This window comes from Lactuca virosa, chromosome 3, assembly GCF_052849685.1.
Source record: "Lactuca virosa cultivar CGN04683 chromosome 3, Lactuca_virosa_CGN04683_v6, whole genome shotgun sequence".
In the NCBI taxonomy this organism is placed as follows: domain Eukaryota; kingdom Viridiplantae; phylum Streptophyta; class Magnoliopsida; order Asterales; family Asteraceae; genus Lactuca; species Lactuca virosa.
The window spans coordinates 157,442,460-157,461,671 of record NC_136428.1 but is presented as its reverse complement, the minus strand read 5'-3'; positions in this window follow the sequence as shown (position 1 = coordinate 157,461,671).

The window sequence follows — 19,212 nt, the reverse complement described above, 5'->3', positions numbered from 1 at the left end:
TCTTCCACCAACTCAGCCTTCCCCACCGATGAGTCGACCCTCCTTCCATCTTCTCTCCTTCACTGCCACAGCAGGTAAGAAATCTGGTGGGTTTTTCATGTTTATTTATTTTTTTTTCTGATTTTGTGTATTTCCCGTGACCACCAGCCACCACCGGAGGATCACCATCAACTTTGACAATCAGAATCCGTCCATCACAGCATGAAGAACGAAACATTTTAGTTTTTTTTTTCTAATTTTAATTGAAACTAAAATTGTATATATGTATAAGTTTATATGAAATTGAAATTGATCCTCCTATGATTATAGAATTGTGTTGTTTGTTTGGTATATTGTGCTGTTTGTTTGGTATATGTATGTTGTTTGTTTGTTTATGTTTATATGAAATTGAAGTTGTATATATAAAATGTTAATTTACTTGGTTAATGTTATATGAAATTGAAATTGTGGTTAAAATGTTATATGAAATTCAAATTTGTTTAGGTACATATGAAATTGAAATTGTATGTATACAATGTTAATTTACTTGTTTAAGTTTATATGAAATCAAAATTTTGTATGATTGTGAACTTTGTTTAGGTTGATATGAAATTTTTATTGGATTAGGTGTCTAAGCCCATAACTATAATTGGTATGTCCTTGACCCGAGAGTAACATGGTCCATTTGGTTTGCATATCACCAGGACAATTTGATAGGATGGACTTTTGAGAAGAGGTTATTTATGATTTATTAATATATTATAAGTTCTAATATATTCATATGAAATCATATTATTTAATTAGTATTGATCAAGAATTAGTTTGGAATTAATTTTGTGATCAAAAGAGACTAATTAAATATAAGGGGTTGGTTTGGTAAATCATTCATTCTTATGGCGTGGGCCAATGATCCATGATTCCTTAGGTTGGGCTAAAGCCATGTGACAACCCATGGATGATCCATGGAGGTTTAAACCCATGGAGCCTAAGGAATATGGAAGGTCATGCCCATTAGGGTTTACATAGTGTAACCCCAGTTTTGCCACACTATATAAGAAGCCCCTTAGCACCCAAAAATGACACTAGTGTACTTGGAGTTACATGCGCCAATTTTGGTGTTAGGATATTCTCTCAAAAGCCATTCTTTGTACAAGGTGTGTTGTGATTCCATTTGAGGTGCAACACTTGGGGTGTGACATCCCCATTTTCACGGCCAGAAAAGACCGATTTTGTTTATGCTTTATAAAAATCAGAGTACCTCTTTTAATAAAAATGTTGCGGAATTTGTTCCCAGTAAAACATGATAAATACGTTATCAAAGCATTTCCGAAGAAATGTATTTTTTTATTCATTTTTAAAACCTTGGGATGTCATCGTCAATACAGAAACATAAGCATAAACAGAACTTACATTCATTTACACTAGTGATCTACATCTCTTTTAAATCTCTCAGTGTAATGTAACTTCATATAGACAGCTGTGATTCAAATAAACTGAGTGGGTCAGGTTGGGAAACCTGGTGAGTACATAGGTTTTTCAACCCACAATAATATAATTATTATGTTTAAACAAATAAACAATCAACACAATTACCCATCCCCATTATCTTCTTTATTCTACCCTAAGAATCAACTATTCCTCGTTCATTTATTCCTAAGGATTATCCTAAGGAATCGGCACGAAATCCATCGTTGTTAGAGTCTACTCAATTGGCACTACGTCGCATAGTCTCCAGGTTTTAGGCACTAAGTCTCATAGTCACCAGGGTTTATACCACAGACAATAAGTCGGATAGTCGCCAGGGTTTAGGCACTGCGTCTCATAGTCGCCAGGGTTTGTTTATCGACAGTATCGTTTCCGAGAATCCACTCGCAATACATGTCAATGGGTTTTTAGAGTACACCTGGTGAATACACAGTTCAAAACACCTACAGCTTGCGAGCCTGCTAGTGTCCACCGGACTGTCTAGAATAGTCTGTGGTTGTCATCCATACTCTGCTGAATGACGGGGCCAACACATGGGTAAAAAGCTTCTCTCATGGTTTACCTCTCACCATTATCTCATGGTCTATATCACTTCTCATCATTTTATTTTTGTCACACATCAACTATTTCATCTACCCATGGTTTACCCAACACATTTTGTAGATATAAAATACATATACAGTTTAAATCTTGTAAAACATGTATAAAAATCTTTCACCCAGCACAGACGGCAAGTATACAGACAATATGCACACATAGCATGTAATTTATATTAAATACTTCATATCTATGTGTAAGATGAAAGGGACTATGCACTCACTTGATAAGATGGTGACTCGGTACTCGGACAGCACTTCGTGATCTCAAAACAAATTTCTCTTGACAAAACCTAGTATCAATACCACTAGGGTTTAGTCTAACGTTAACCGCGACTAATTAATAGTCTAGCTATTATTACTATTATATAAGCGTTAAACAACACCCTTATATAACTCATAATAATTTTAAGGTACTATTATATAAGCGTTAAACAACACCCTTCTACAACTTTCATTTAGACTCCATCGGCTAATTCTCGACCGATCTTAAATTTAACAGTAGGATGATATTAGACTGTTAAATGACCACGAAGAATTCGTAACTCCTTCATACGGACTCCGTTTTCGTCTGTCTTTTTACCGTGGAGTTCCTATTAATGAGATCTTCAATTCTCATTTAGGTTGCGTAAGCCAAAAACCGCTCGAACTAAAATTCAAGTTTCGGGTCGTGCACTGCTGTGCCAAATCTTCGAAAATTCATAACTTCCTCATACGAAGTCAGATTTGGGCGTTCTTTTTATGGATGTTCTCGGTTTAACATATAATACAACTTTTGTTTAGGTCACCAAGGCTAAAAAGTCCTCTATTGTAAATTCCATATTTACGTCTCCCGGTACCGTGCCTGTTTTGCCGAAAAACTTCGACGTGCCATAACTTCTTCGTTATAACTCGGATTTCGGCGTTCTTTATATGTACGGAACCCTTGAGACATATTCTACAACTTGGTTAAGATTATTTATTCTAAATAATATTTTGTCGAAAAGTCGTTTTCGACCCCTATTATCTCTAAATTGACTAGCCTGGATCTAGGGGCGTTACAATTATCTCCCCCTTAGGATGATTACGTCCCGGAATCATCAACGAAACATGATTGTATAATGACTCCATACGTTATCTCTTCATCCTATGTAATAACCATAACTTCTATGTTGTTTCGAATGAGTATCTAACTCTTGGACTCCTTGACTGCAGGCGGTGCTCGATCTTGCTCCCGCCCTCTGTCTCATGTTAGACCTTCAATCATAGCCTTCATGTCACAATCTCGCTCTTTATCAGAGACTCCGTCTTGAAACTTGTTATTTGACTTCCACAATAGACCGATGGGTCACGTTCTAATGACCTCTCATCGTATGTTGCAATGCTTAGACTCAGGTCTCTTAGAGTCAAATTCTGGAACAGACTATACCTTCCTTCATGTTCTAATCTCATCTTAAAAGGTAGCATTTCTAGCTACAAGCAACTATCGCGATACCTCTACTGATCGATTTTTATTTCAATCTTCCGTGTTAAGTCAGATGTTACATCGAACTTGATTCTCTGAACCACATAACATACTCAGCGTAGTCGGACTCAATTTGATATGACCACTAGGGTCAGAATAACAATCATTTTCTTAGTCATTACCGAAACGATGGTAACGACATACTTGAATAAAACGAAATGAATTACTAGCTCCTTGGTAATCTTGTGACTTTCCCTGATCCAAGCGTGAGTCCTGTGCTTCCGGTAGTATATGCATCTACTACCTTTCACACTTACTCATACTCGTCCCAAGTATTGTCTCGCAGTCCCCAAGTCCTAAAATCACAAAACAATTTAACACATACGAGTGTGTTCAAATAATCATAAAAAAAATTTCCCTAGACTCTACTAGGACTTCTTCCATGCACATCTTCAATCATCAATTCTGCTTCTACTCGGTTGGTATTGGAAATTCCAGACCATGGGATAACTTTATGGATTATACCACAAATTCTTTCTTTCTGCCAATCGAAAGTGTACTTCTCCCGTACTAGACGTATTATTTATTAGACGCATTCTAAAGGCAAGATACCTCTCTTACGATATCTTCTGATAGGTATCATTCACTATCGTAAACCTTATTATTTCCTCTATTTTATCAGTCTATCATGGTTCACATCACTTCCTGAACTTCTGCCATTGTGATAGGTTCGGGTGCAGGCACAACGACCGATGCATGACCCATCACATTCTTCGACTCAGGTTGTCATCTTCCTCGGATATTTCCTAGTCTGTCTTCACCATGACGTTTTGTACACCAAAGCAGACCTTTGGTGTACCGAGGCGAGAATTTAAGATAGGAAAGTTTTATTTACGATAGACGTATAAATCTCCCTATTACTCCGAAAAGTTACATGCCAGTTCTAATATCGTAATTAAACTCTTAGAAATCTGAACACATAAAATTTCCATATCCGGTCGACAATAGACCATAGATCCGAACAAATAATAGCATATAAGGCATCTTTATAGCTATAACATAAAACATTTAGCACATAAAACATTTAAGGCATCTTTCCTAAAATAAACTAGTGCTCGTGTCTAAAATATAGCAGACACTCATCTCACAATCATCGCTTAGTATTCTAAGTTTAAGTCTAGAAATTTCCTACAAATTCCTAGTTCGCTTAAACTAATGCTTTGATACCAATTGTGACATCCCCATTTTCACGGCCAGAAAAGACCGATTTTGTTTATGCTTTATAAAAATCAGAGTACCTCTTTTAATAAAAATGTTGCGGAATTTGTTCCCAGTAAAACATGATAAATACGTTATCAAAGCATTTCCGAAGAAATGTATTTTTTTATTCATTTTCAAAACCTTGGGATGTCATCGTCAATACAGAAACATAAGCATAAACAGAACTTACATTCATTTACACTAGTGATCTACATCTCTTTTAAATCTCTCAGTGTAATGTAACTTAATATAGACACCTATGATTCAAATAAACTGAGTGGGTCAGGTTGGGAAACCTGGTGAGTACATAGGTTTTGCAACCCACAATAATATAATTATTATGTTTAAACAAATAAACAATCAACCCAATTACCCATCCCCATTATCTTCATTTTTCTACCCTAAGAATCAACTATTCCTCGTTCATTTATTCCTAAGGATTATCCTAAGGAATCAGCACGAAATCCATCGTTGTCAGAGTCTACTCAATTGGCACTACGTCGCATAGTCGTCAGGTTTTAGGCACTAAGTCTCATAGTCGCCAGGGTTTATACCACATGCACTAAGTCGCATAGTCGCCAGGGTTTAGGCACTACGTCTCATAGTCGCCAGGGTTTGTTTATCGACAGTATCGTTTCCGAGAATCCACTCGCAATACATGTCAATGGGTTTTTTAGAGTACATCTGGTGAATACACAGTTCAAAACACCTACAGGTTGCGAGCGTGCTAGTGTCCACCGGACTGTCTAGAATAGTCCGTGGTTGTCATCCATACTCTGCTGAATGACGTGGCCATCACATGCGTAAAAAGCTTCTCTCATGGTTTACCTCTCACCCTTATCTCATGGTCTATATCACTTCTCATCATTTTATTTTTGTCACACATCAACTATTTCATCTACCCATGTTTTACCCAACACATTTTGTAGATATAAAATACATATACAGTTTAAATCTTTTAAAACATGTATAAAAATTTTTCACCCAGCACAGACGGCAAGTATACAGACAATATGCACACATAGCACGTAATTTATATTAAATACTTCATATGTATGTGTAAGATGAAAGGGACTATGCACTCACTTTATAAGGTGGTGACTCGGTACTCGGACAAAACTTCGTTATCTCAAAACAATTTTCTCTTGACAAAACCTAGTATCAATACCACTAGGGTTTAGTCTAACGTTAACCGTGACTAATTAATAGTCTAGCTATTATTACTATTATATAAGCGTTAAGCAACACCCTTATATAACACATAATAATAGCCCAAATAATTGTTTTAAGGTCCTAATAATGTTACTATAATTAATTAGAAGCTATATTAAAAATAGTGTAGGCGTAGCTCACTTACAGCGGGTTTTCTCGAAAACCGGGCTTTGCTGGAGCAGCGTTTTCGAGCCGAAAGGCTCCTTTCTCGGGACTCTGGGAGCCTCGGGGCTTCCTTCGGGTGCTAGGGAGGTTCCCTAGGCTTTTGGGGGGTTTAAGGGCTAGAGAGAGGTTCTAGAGAGAGAGAGAGAGAGAGAGAGAGAGAGAGAGAGAGAAGAGGTTGGAATGGTGTGAAGAATGAGGGAACCCGACACCTCTATTTATAGGCTGGAAAACAGCTCTACTTCTTCGAGTAGGTCCTCCTACTCGTCGAGTCCATGCCACATGTCACCTTCTAGTGACTTGCCTTGGGGAGAAAGCCTTGGCCCATAATCAGCCACGTCACCCCTTTTGTAGCAGCACCCAGCCGACTTCTAAACCCCGTAACGTTCGCATACGAGCTCTGTTTTCGACGTTCTTTTTTTCCACACGTAGGTAAAAACAATATCTACAACTTTCATTTAGACTTCATCGGCTAATTCTCGACCTATCTTAAATTTAACAGTAGGATGAGATTAGATTGTTAAATGACCACGAAGAATTCGTAACTCCTTCATACGGACTCCGTTTTCGTTTGTCTTTTTACCGTTGAGTTCCTATTAATGAGATCTTCAACTCTCATTTAGGTTGCGTAAGCCAAAAACCGCTCGAACTAAAATTCGAGTTTCGGGTCGTGCACTGCTATGCCAAATCTTAGAAAATTCATAACTTCCTCATACGAAGTCAGATTTGGGCGTTCTTTTTATGGATGTTCTCTGTTTAACATATACTACAACTTTTGTTTAGATCACTAAGGCTAAGAAGTCTTCTATTGTAAATTCACTATTTACGTCTCCCGGTGTCGCGCCGGTTTTGCCGAAAAACTTCGACGTGCCATAACTTCTTCGTTATAACTCGGATTTCGGCGTTCTTTATATGTACGGAACCCTTGAGACATATTCTAAAACTTGTTTAAGATTATTTATTCTAAATAATCTTTTGTCGAAAATTCATTTTCGACCCCTATTATCTCTAAATTGACTAGCCCGGATCTACGGGCGTTACATGGGGCACTAAGTTCTTAAAGGCCAAACTCAAGAAGTTTTACAAGCTACAATAAGGAGCTAATTCTATAACTCAATTCCATGTTGTTTATATCATTTGTATGCTAGTTGTAGGCTTAATGCTTTGGAAACAATATTGCATGTATAATTAGAGAAAACATAGATCCAAAGCATTTAGGGTTTTATGTGAACCATAGGATGTTGTAGTATACCAAAACCCTTCAGTGGTATCAGAGCCTAGGCTTGTTTTCCATTGTACTTGATGCTACTTGTTTTCAAAGCTTGGAAAAATTGATTTTTTGCTTTCTGGACAGTGAACTCGCCGAGCCCACTGACAGACTTGCCGAGTCCACCCTAAAAACTGACCAACTCGCCGAGTCAGTTCATGCACTCGACGAGTTGGTGCTCCAGAATGCAGAATTTCGAGTTTTAAAGCCAGAATTGGACTAGAATCATTACCCTTAACTGTTTTTGAACAAATAAACCTGTTTTTGATGTGGTAATGATTGTGCTTATCCAATTTCAAAGATAATTGTCAAAGTTTCATGATTTGTATTAGTTTAGATGATTAGGCTAATTTCTTGAAACTTGTTTGATATGAATTATCTTAACTTATGAGTTTAATTAGATCATAAGCAAATTGTTTGATTTTGTTAGTTGGAATTTTTGATCTAATTATTTTTGGTGAAATCCATAACTTGTCCTCAAGTTATGGAAAATGAAAGGTATCTTTTTAAATATCATCTTAAATGGTTTTAAGTCTTCCATAAGTTGTCCTCAAGTTATGGAACTTGAAGAGTCTTTTACATAAATGTTTTTATGAACTCCATAACTTGTCCTCAAGTTATGGAATGTCAAGAGATTTTCATAAAACCTATATTAAACTCATAAGTTATGGATACCAAGAGTTTTTGAATAGTTCAAAACTTGCCCTCAAGTTTTGGAATTTGTAAATGCAAAGTCTCACTTTGAAACATTTAGTTCCAAATCCTAGAATTTTAAAAGTTTAAAATTCAACCCTTATACTATTATAATATTATAGGTTTAATATATATATATATATATATATATATATATATATATATATATATATATATATATATATATATATATATATATATATATATATATATATATAAGAACAAAGTCAGTCTTACCGTTAGTAGGCCTCATTCACGAAGTCGGTCTATAAGGGGGGTATAAGGTTACTGCCTATAAAATGGCAGTTTAATGGGTGTCCACTCTCACCCACCGCTTCCTTGACTGGTGGAGGGTCGTTAGCCGAACGAGTTTGACAGGACAATAATTCTCATTAAACGTATAATGAAAATTACCAAGTAACTAAACACTTATAAATTCCCAATCTTAGTTACTTAGGAAAAATGTGCATATGGTGCTAACCCATGAAATTGCACTTTGCACCTTGTTAAGTCGTTAGTGGAGCGTGTGTGGTTAACCAGCACACTAATATGAGGCTGACAGTGCGTGGCAAAGGGTAGCTTGATGTTAATCATAGATAAATGGAGCGTGTGTGGTTAACCGACACATTGATTAGGGGGTTGTAACATTGGTTGTACCAAGCTAATTTGCATGGTTATTCATACCTTGTTTGTGATCCTCGGCATCCCAGTCACAAACTTGAAGGGCACAATCGAGATTTAAACATGTCATTGATAAATTCAATGAATCTCAAAGGATCTAGGAATTTCAATCCATTTAAAACTTAATTTTCAATTTCGTTTTTCATGGTGGAAATTGGTAAATCGTCATTTACCTACCTTCAAATATTTTGCATTCGGATTACGGCATCCCTCTTCCAAATTGTAAAATATTGTGTTGGGTCCTAGCCTTAATATTTCATGTTGGGTGTTATATTAAGGACTAAAATCAACTAAACTTGAATTTCTCCCACATAAATGTCTAAGTTCAGACAACTATGGTCTTCCCGAATCTTTTGAAAAAAGCCTTCTTTATAAAGATGATTTTCCACAAGGCGATCAAGGTGAAAGATTAATCCCTTCTTCGTACTATAGTGGAACTTCACTTCCTCCACCTCCTCCAATAATTATCCCTAACCCACAAGTTCAAGGTCACTCAAAGCCCTATTGGCAGGAAGGAAAGTCTGTATGTGCTCACATCTTGGAGATGAAGTTACATATTGACAAGCTGGGAGAGTTGGGTGTCGTTGTCTCAAGGAAGTTGGCCATTGACTGGGTTCTTCAATCACTTCTTGAGTTGTATAGTGAGTTCATTGAGGACTACTATATGACAAATCACGATATGACCCTTATCGATCTTGCCTATTTGTTTGTTGCTGCTGAATCAGCAATGATTTGGTGCACTGGTAAAGCAAATTTGATTGGAAGATCTACTCCCCAAACTTCCATGGATATTGACAATGGTAACATTGGAAGTCCAAAAAAGTTTTCACTTCCCAATGGAAAGGGATCGGCCATGGTCAAGTCATTTGACCAAATGGTAAAGAGAAAGGCTAAGTCTGAGATAGTCCTGTGTACCATTCCAAAGAGTCCATATGTTTCTATTGCCAAGAGAAGGGACATTGGTTGCGAAGCTGCCGTATCCACCTGAAGGACCACAAGGATGGTAAAGTGAGAGTGTTTGACTCTACTTCAGGTAAGTCCACTATCTAAATTTATTAAGTTCATATTTGTAGATTCTTAATACATGATGTAATGTAATTACATTTTGATGTTTTATAGAATCGAAGAAATGAAAGGAAACTTAAAGGAAGTGTAAGCTGATTCTGATCATGAAGAGATGGGTTTCGATCGTATTGCTCGATGATCAGAATTTCAAGTTGTTGCTTAAGAGTTATGATAGATTGCTTAGGAATAGATAACAACAAATTTTTCATTTGTATTTGCATTGTAAGGATAAGTTTTCTGCACTTTTATAAATAAAGAAAAATTTTGAATTTTATCTTATTTTAAATTTCCTTACAATGACATTTGTGAAAATTTGTTGCTTATATGTTTCCATTGATAGCAATATTGGAAAAAGGATTTGATTCTTTCGTTTGTGGTAGTGTCAAAATTTACCAAATAAGGAAAGATTCTCATCACCCAAGTTTCAGTTGAATAGAAACTTGGAATCATGCAACTTGTATTGTATGATGAATGAGAACCTTCATCTTTGGGAAATTAAGACTAATTCCTTGTTCACATGTATATGTGAGTCAAGTGAAGGACTAGGGGATCGGGTACACTGGGCGTGCGTTGGTCAGGTCCACCACAGAGAACGATAAGACTATTCGTCATGATTTACTAAAGTTTAGTAAATATGGTTATGCTTACAAGTTTAAGTATAATTATGAACATTGGAAAAGTTTCAATGTATGGCAGGACGAATAAGAAGAATCAAATTAGGAAGAAAGATAAAAGTTTATCCAATCTGAAAAGATGGGAGAGTACTTGAGTATCATGTTTTATGATCATCTTAATGATTATGAAAACCATGTCACAATTGATCCTCTAAGGGTATCTTAGTGCATTTGTGTGGCTAAGAAGAGGAATTGTGAATTGTTGAAATGGTTAAATCTAGAAGATGAGTCATACTTCGTTCCAAAAACAAGTCTTAGAGTCATACTCCAAGTTTGTGCCTTAAGTGACACTAAAATAAGAAAGCTTTATAAGACTCACAAATGTAGAGTAAAATGTTTCTTACTCTTGTACATTTGAAACTGGTAAGTTGTGATGTTTTGGATAAGATAAAGACCAACTAAGACCAATTGTGTGAAGTGATTGTCTTGATAAGAATCCACACTAACTCTTGAATATTTGTTTGTCAAGGAATGGTTCTTGACAAGAGAGTCTTATATGTCAAAAGGTCAGTGGGAGTCTTAAGGATCTTGATAAGTTTCAAGAACTAATCAAGAATAAAACCTATTGTTTATCGCTAGCACACGACTTGAGGTTTGTAACCTATCGTGTTGACATATTCTTGTTTCTGTTCCCATTCCAGTTAAAGTTGACTATGCATGTGAGTTCTATGAGTTCTCAGTTGTTTGCATAACAACCTAGGAAGTAATGGTAGTGTAGCACCCGGTTCCTGGTATGAATTTCATTCAAGTATTATTCATTTTTTGCCTAGAACTCGGCGAGTTGATGGCCAACTCGACGAGTATGAGCGACTTGGACCCGGGAGTTTAAGGACCTACTCGATGAGTCGGCATCCAGACTCGACGAGTAGGCCCTGACTGGACAAAACCCTAATCTAAGGGATTGCACCTTATTTAAGCATCTCATTCAGCCTCCCTTCGTCCCTATTGCTCTCAGAACTCTCCATATCAAACCCTAATCGTTTGTGTAAAGATCTAAGGCCTTTGTGGTGGTTTTTTGTGATTTTGGAACATAAGATGGAAGAGAAAGGCTTGAGGAATCAAGAGGAGACCAGAGGAGTTCGGGTTTGTGCACCCTCTGCAGTTCTTTACAGGTATAAAGCTGATACCTTGCTCTTTCATGTTTTAGATCCCTCTTTGGGGTGATTTAGGGCTTTTAGGAGCAATTCTTGGTGACCAATCATGAGTGCAAGCATGGTTGGGGGCTAAGACTTCAGATCCAAGGTCTTTGAGGGGTTGCAAGGCAGAAAGGGGCTGATTTTGGAGCCTTAGAGAGCCCCATGCACCTTAAGAGTCTCATTTAGGGCCATTTGAGCTCATAGTCCCGTGCATGCACGTAAAGTTTGTAACTTTACGTGCTAGATCGATCCTAGAAGCCTAGATCTATCGTTTGGTCAAGTGTTGTACGTCAGAAATCGAGAAATAAGACTTGGTCATTCTCGACTCGACGAGTCGTTCTTGGGACTCGCCCAGTCCATGGCTTGACTTCCCTTTTCTGTTATGGTTTGAAGGAACCCAGTGAGTGTTAGAGTGGTCCTAGAGGGGTCCGGGGGAGTGACCCAACGTATTGGACTTAGCCATAGACTTGGAAATCATAGGACTCGACGAGTGTATGAACAGACTCGGCGAGTCCAAGGTAATCTCCCAACTTTCAAAGATGAACTCGACGAGTTGTTCATACAACTCGGCGAGTCAAGGGCAGGACTTGTTCAGAGGATGGAGATGAACTCGACGAGTTGTTCATACAACTCGGCGAGCCGGATGAAGGTTCATTCGGGGTTGTTTTAGAAGGAGAACTCGTCGAGTCGTTGCCAAACTCGACGAGTAGAGGCGTGAAGAAGGACAGATGAAAGGATAGGGACTCGACGAGTTGGCGGCCCAACTCGGCGAGTCGGGTCAACTGGAAGTTGACTTTGATTTTGACTTGGTCAGGGGTAAAATAGTCATTCTACCCTAAGAACAGTTATCAGTGTCTGACTAAGTGTTTTATGGGAATTATAGCCGGAGGATCACCGGAGCAGCAGTCAGACATCTGATGATCAGCTTTTCAGCAGTCAGCCTTACGAGGTGAGTTACCTTCCAGTAGGGGTGCGTCTAAGGCACCAATGTCGGCCCACCAGTAGGGGTTTATGGTTGAGATGGTTATCTTGGTGATAATTGTCTGGTTGCTATATCTGTGCTGAGTATGTATTAAGTAGCAGTAGGGTACACTAACCCTGGTTACTGGTTGAAAGATACCGAGGACGGTTACCGGTTGAAAGATACCGAAGGGGTGGATAAAACCCATGCATGTATAGTAGTATGATTATGATATGTCATTATGTGACTCATTATGCTTATGTATGTTATTATGAAGCCAATATGTTTATGACCTGTAATATGTGATAGGGATAGGGGTGAAATAGTCCCCAGATACCGGTTGAAAGATACCGAAGGGGAGGTTAGTTCCCAGATACCGGTTGAAAGATACCGAAGGGGAGGATAGTTCCTGGTTACCGGTTGAAAGATACCGAAGGGGAGGGTAGCTCCCGGTTACCGGTTGAAAGATACCGAAGGGGAGGGTAGCTCCCGGTTACCGGTTGAAAGACACCGATGATTATGTGCTATGGGTATGATGGGGGAACTCACTAAGCTTCGTGCTTATAGTTTCAGTTTTGGTTTCAGGTACCTCTTCGTCTAAGGGGAAGGAGCCGGCGGTGTAGCAGCGCATCACACACACACATGTTTTCTGCATGGAGCTTCCTGGGAACGTACACTGATTTATTTTACTTTTGACAAAAATGATTTTTATGGGGACATGTTTTGGATTATTGACACTTTGGTTGTGACATGAGATATCATTATGAATGTTTTTATACCGATGGTTTTATGTTACAATTTATTTAAAAATGAAATTTTTGGCCTTGAATTTTGGGATGTTACAAGTTGGTATCAGAGCCCTGGTTTGAGGGATTCGAACACACCCACGGGGGTGTCTGGACTCAATCCGTGGGGCTAAAGGATTTTTTTAAAAAAAGAAATGGTTTTCTAAATCTAAGAAAAAGAGTTTGAGAAAGAACAAGGTGTGTGATGCGTGTGACCGGCCGAACTGGAGTAAGTTTTCCCCAGGATACCCATACTTGTTATGTTATGTTATATGATATATGACTCTGAGAACTGCATGCTAGATTAGGGCTAAGGATCTGGAAGGATGCCTTTTACACCTGATGTATGTTTCTGAAAACTGCATGCTAGATTAGGGCTGAGGATCTAGGAAGGATGCCTTATATGCCTGTTGTATGAGCTGCATGCTAGGACTACCTAGTCAACAATAGGATGGCCTAGTTAGGTAATGCTTGATATGGTTACTCGATGCACGAATGCTGCTTTCTTTGTGCTATAGGGTCCTGGCTAACTTCAACTAACTAGTGAGCGGATATGTAACAGTATCCGCAAGCTAGTTAGGGGAGGATGGTAAGGACTCCTGGTGCAGCTGATGACGGAGAGTAGGTCAGGGAGTGCCCTAGGGAAGCCTAGGATGAGAATAGTTGGAAAGGGATACTGGTTAAGGGACTTGGTGAAGTCGGGAGCAATCCTTGAGGAAAGTACGGATAGATGTGGAAGGTAGTATGGGCCCGTACTACTGAAAGCAGATGATCCGTATTCGAGTCAAGGAGGGCCGAGATGGAACCAGGAATCTTGGATAATGTGCGACACCTCTCGGGGTATGTTTTAATCCTGACATTTATGTGTTTATTCTCAGTATGGTGGTCACACGACATGGAGCAGGAGGCTCAGGATTTGGGTCAAGATCGGGATCGGGCTCAGGCGCGGGATCCGAGCAGGTTGATGATGGATTACGCGATTTCATCGCGTCTGAGATTACGAGAGGCATCCTTGAGTCGACCCCAGTCATTTTCGGGTCGATCAAGGAGGGGATCATCGAGATGATGGAGGATCGCCTCCGAGCATTCAGGACTGATTTGGCGTCTGGCCAGGCGAGTACACGCACACTATCCTTCAAGGACTTCAGAGGGAGTGGTGCGCCGGATTTTCACGGGGTGAAGGACCCCATTAATGCCAGGAGATGGATTGCAGACATTGAGTCTGCACAGTTGACGAGCTTCTGCCCGGAAGGGTCGAAGGTCCGCTTTGCGGCGGGATGTATGAGAGACAGAGCTAGAGATTGGTGGGAGTTGGTTGGTGACTCATTGGGAGCCCCGACCGTCGAGGCTATGACCTGGTCAAACTTTGTGACCAAATTCAGGACGGAGTTCGCGCCAGCTGTAGAGCTTCAACAGCTGGCCATGGAGTTTTTGGACATGAGGCAGACTACGGAGACTGTGGCGGAGATCACCGCCAAGTTCCGGGAGAGGGCTCTTTTGGTGCCCCAGTACGCAGGCGATGAGGATATGAGGAGGACCCGCTATCACGACATGTTGAGAGCCGACATCAGGGAGCATGTCAGCTTCTCGGCATGCCCGACCTTGGACTCTATGATTGCCAGGACGAGGGAGAGGGAGATCGATTTGGAGCACCTCAGGAAGAGGAAGGCCGAGACTGGGCAGGTTACAGGGGTTTCGGGGAAGAAACCCAAGGGACTCGACTCTAGGTCGAAGGGCCAGCAGGGCCGGGACCACTGTGGAAAATGCGGTCGGTCACACGAGGGAGCTTGTCGCACTAGGTCGGGTTTCGGCTGCTATAAGTGCAGCAAGGCTGGGCATTTTGGCAGGGATTGTACTGCCCCCGCCCCCACAGTGCAGATGACAGACCTGATTTGCTTTCATTGCAATCAGAGGGGCCACAAGAAGGCCAATTACCCTAGATTGACAGCAGCGACAGCAGCAGCGCCAGCAGCGGCGCCGACCCCAGCAGCAGCGCGGGTTACGGATGGCCGAAAGGCCAAGGTATAGGCTCCAGTGGTGCGGAGCCGAGCATTTCAGTTGACAACCGAGGAAGCACGCGCTGCACCCGATGTGGTGACGGGTACGGTTTCTTCTCTGATTTTGATATGATATATGTATGCTCTGTTTAGGATCGTTCCATGTGAACGGTATCCCAGTTCAGGTGTTGTTTGATTCGGGTGTTGCCCGATCGTTTGTCTCTCTTGCGCTTAGAAAGAAGTTTCCTGAGTCCTCGGGCATGTTGGATTGCCCTCTAGAGGTCGAGATCGCGGACGACCGGTCAGTGCGAGCATCAGAGGTCTTCAGGGACTGTGTTTTAAGATTGTTTGAGGAGCGTTACCTGGTGGACTTGGTTCATATACCTTTGCGGGGGAACAAGGTTATTATCGGTATTGATTGGCTAAGTCCCAATGGGGCAGTGATCGACTGCGCGCAGCAGTTGGTGAGGATCAGGACCCCAAGTGGGGGAGAGCTGGTGATTTAGGGCGAGAGGCCACAGCGAAGACCAGCCTTATGTTCAGCAGCTAAAGCTAGGCGCTACCTTCAGCAGGGTTGCGCAGGATTTGTCGCCTATGTTATGGATACCCGGGAGGCGGGTAAGGCGACGGTGGACGATGTGCCAGTGGTATGAGAGTTTGCAGACGTATTCCCCGAGGAGTTGCCTGGGATACCTACGGAGAGGCAGGTAGAGTTCAGGATCAACCTAGTCGCTGGTGCGGCTCCGATAGCCAAGGCACCGTATCGGTTGGCTCCTCCTGAGATGCAGGAGTTGTCTACACAGCTGCAGGAGCTGTTAGACAAGGGATTCATTAGACCGAGCAGTTCACCCTGGGGAGCCCCGATTCTGTTCGTGAAAAAGGACGGGTCGCATCGGATGTGTATAGACTATAGGGAGCTGAATAAGGTAACGGTGAAGAACCGTTACCCACTCCCGAGGATTGACGACCTCTTTGACCGGCTACAGGGAGCGTCTTGGTTCTCCAAGATTGATCTGCGTTCAGGATATCATCAGATGAGGGTTAGAGAGGAGGATGTGCAGAAGACTGCGTTTCAGACTCATTATGGTCACTATGAGTTCGTGCTGATGCCCTTCGGGCTCACCAATGCTCCTGCCGCGTTCATGGACCTCATGAACCGCGTGTGCAGACCGATGTTGGATCGGTCCGTGATAGTTTTCATCGATGACATCTTGGTTTATTCCAAGACACGAGAGCAGCATGAGGAGCACTTGCGAGATGTGTTGGATACGTTGAGGAGGGAGAGCTTGTATGCCAAGTTCTCCAAGTGCGAGTTCTGGTTGTGCGAGGTGCAGTTTCTTGGGCACCTTGTGAACCAGGACGGGATTTCGGTTGATCCGGCCAAAGTGGAGGCCGTGATGAGATGGGAGGTTCCAAGGTCTCTATCTGAGATTCGGAGTTTCCTAGGATTAGCCGGCTATTATCGGAGATTCATCCAGGATTTCTCCAAGATAGCCGTACCCCTGACCAGGCTGACGAGGAAAGCTGTGGTCTTTCGCTAGGGGCCTGAGCAGCAGGCTGCATTTGAGACATTGAGACAGAGATTGTGTGAGGCGCCAATCTTAGCCCTGCCAGAGGGCATGGAGGATTTTGTCGTATACTGCGATGCGTCCATCTCGGGTTTGGGTGCAATTTTGATGCAGAGAGGACATGTTATTGCTTACGCTTCGAGGAAGCTGAAGCCTCACGAGGCGAATTATCCGACGCATGATTTGGAGCTGGGGGCTGTTGTTTTTGCCCTCAAGATTTGGCGTCATTACCTCTATGGGGTTTGTTGTACTATCTACACGGACCACAAGAGCCTGAGGTATCTCATGGACCGGCCGAATATGAATATGAGGCAGCGTCGGTGGCTTGATGTGGTGAAGGATTATGATTGCGCGATCCTCTACCATCCGGGGAAGGCCAATGGTGTGGCCGACGTGCTTAGCCGCAAGGCAGCGCCGATCAGGGGTATCTGTATGAGGATGACCGTGGTGGCTCCGCTGTTGGAGCGGATCCGAGAGGCCCAACAGGAGGCGATGAAGGAGGAACACCGGAAGAGAGAGCGTATTGTGGGTCAGGTTTCCTCCTTCGACTATGATAGCCGAGGGCTGTTGACCCTTCACCGTAGGGTGTGGGTACCCTATCATGGAGGCGTGTGTCAGATATTGATGGAGGAGGCGCACAACTCCAGGTTTTCTATTCATCCCGGGGCGACGAAGATGTATAGGGATCTTCGTCTGGACTATTGGTGGCCCTGCATTAAGCGGGGCGTAGCATGGTATGTGGAGCGGTGCTTGACCTGCAGGAAGGTCAAGGCCGAGCACCAGAGGCCACACGGCAAGATGCAGCCATTGGATATTCCCATGTGGAAATGGGAAGATATTACCATGGACTTCATCACCAAACTTCCCAGGACCGCGCGGGGAGTGGATTCCATATGGGTCATTGTGGATCAGTTGACCAAGAGCGCCCATTTTATACCGATCCAGGAGAGTATATCGATCGAGAAGCTGGCCGACATTTACATTCGAGAGGTGGTGGCTCGGCATGGAGTGCCAGTCTCCATGATTTCCAACAGGGATGTGCGGTTTACTTCCAGGTTCTGGAAGAAGTTCCACGACGAGTTGGGTACTCGTCTGCACTTTAGCACTGCATTTCACCCGCTGACGGATGGTCAAAGCGAGCGGACCATCCAGACTTTGGAAGATATGCTGCGGGCGTGTGTGCTAGATTTCGGTGGTAGCTGGGATACTTACCTCCCATTGGTTGAATTCTCCTACAACAACAGCTACCACGCGAGTATCGATTGTCCTCCCTTTGAGATTTTATACGGGAGGAAGTGCAGGACCCCGATATGTTGGGGTAAGGTTGGCCAGAGGGTCATGGGGAGCACCGAAGTGGTGCTCAAGACGACATAAAGAATTCAGCAGGTCAGGAGCAGGCTTCAGACTGCGCAGAGTCGGCAGAAAAGCTATGCCGACAAGCGTCGTTCAGATCTGGAGTTTCAGGTCGGGGATATGGTTCTCCTAATGGTGTCGCCTTGGAAAGGCGTCATCCGATTCAGGAAGCGGGGCAAGCTGGGCCCCAGGTATATCGGGCCTTTCAGGGTTTTGGCCCGGGTGGGCAAGGTGGCATATCGGCTGGATCTGCCAGCGGAACTCAGTCAGATCCACGACACTTTCCACGTCTCCCAGCTGTGAAGGTGTCTGGTGGACGACTCGGCACTGGTGCCCCTGGAGGATATACAGGTTGACGGCAGCCTAAATTACATTGAGCGGCCCGTGGCGATCCTCGACCGGAAGTCAAAGGATCTGAAGAACAAGAAGGTCGAGCTGGTGAAGGTGCAGTGGCAGCACCGGAAGGGTTCGGAGTGGGCGTGGGAGCCGGTGGACGAGATGATGGAGCATTATCCAGAGCTTTTTCAGGACCGAGCATCAGACTTCGAGGACGAAGTCTAAGATAAGTGGGGGAGATTTGTAGCACCCGGTTCCTGGTATGAATTTCATTCAAGTATTATTCATTTTTTGCCTAGAACTCGGCGAGTTGATGGCCAACTCGACGAGTAGGAGCGACTTGGACCCGGGAGTTTAATGACCTACTCGACAAGTCGACATCCAGACTCGACGAGTAGGCCCTAAATGGACAAAACCCTAATCTAAGGGATTGCACCTTATTTAAGCATCTCATTCAGCCTCCCTTCGTCCCTATTGCTCTCAGAACTCTCCATATCAAACCATAATCGTTTGTGTAAAGATCTAAGGCCTTTGTGGTGGTTTTTGGTGATTTTGGAA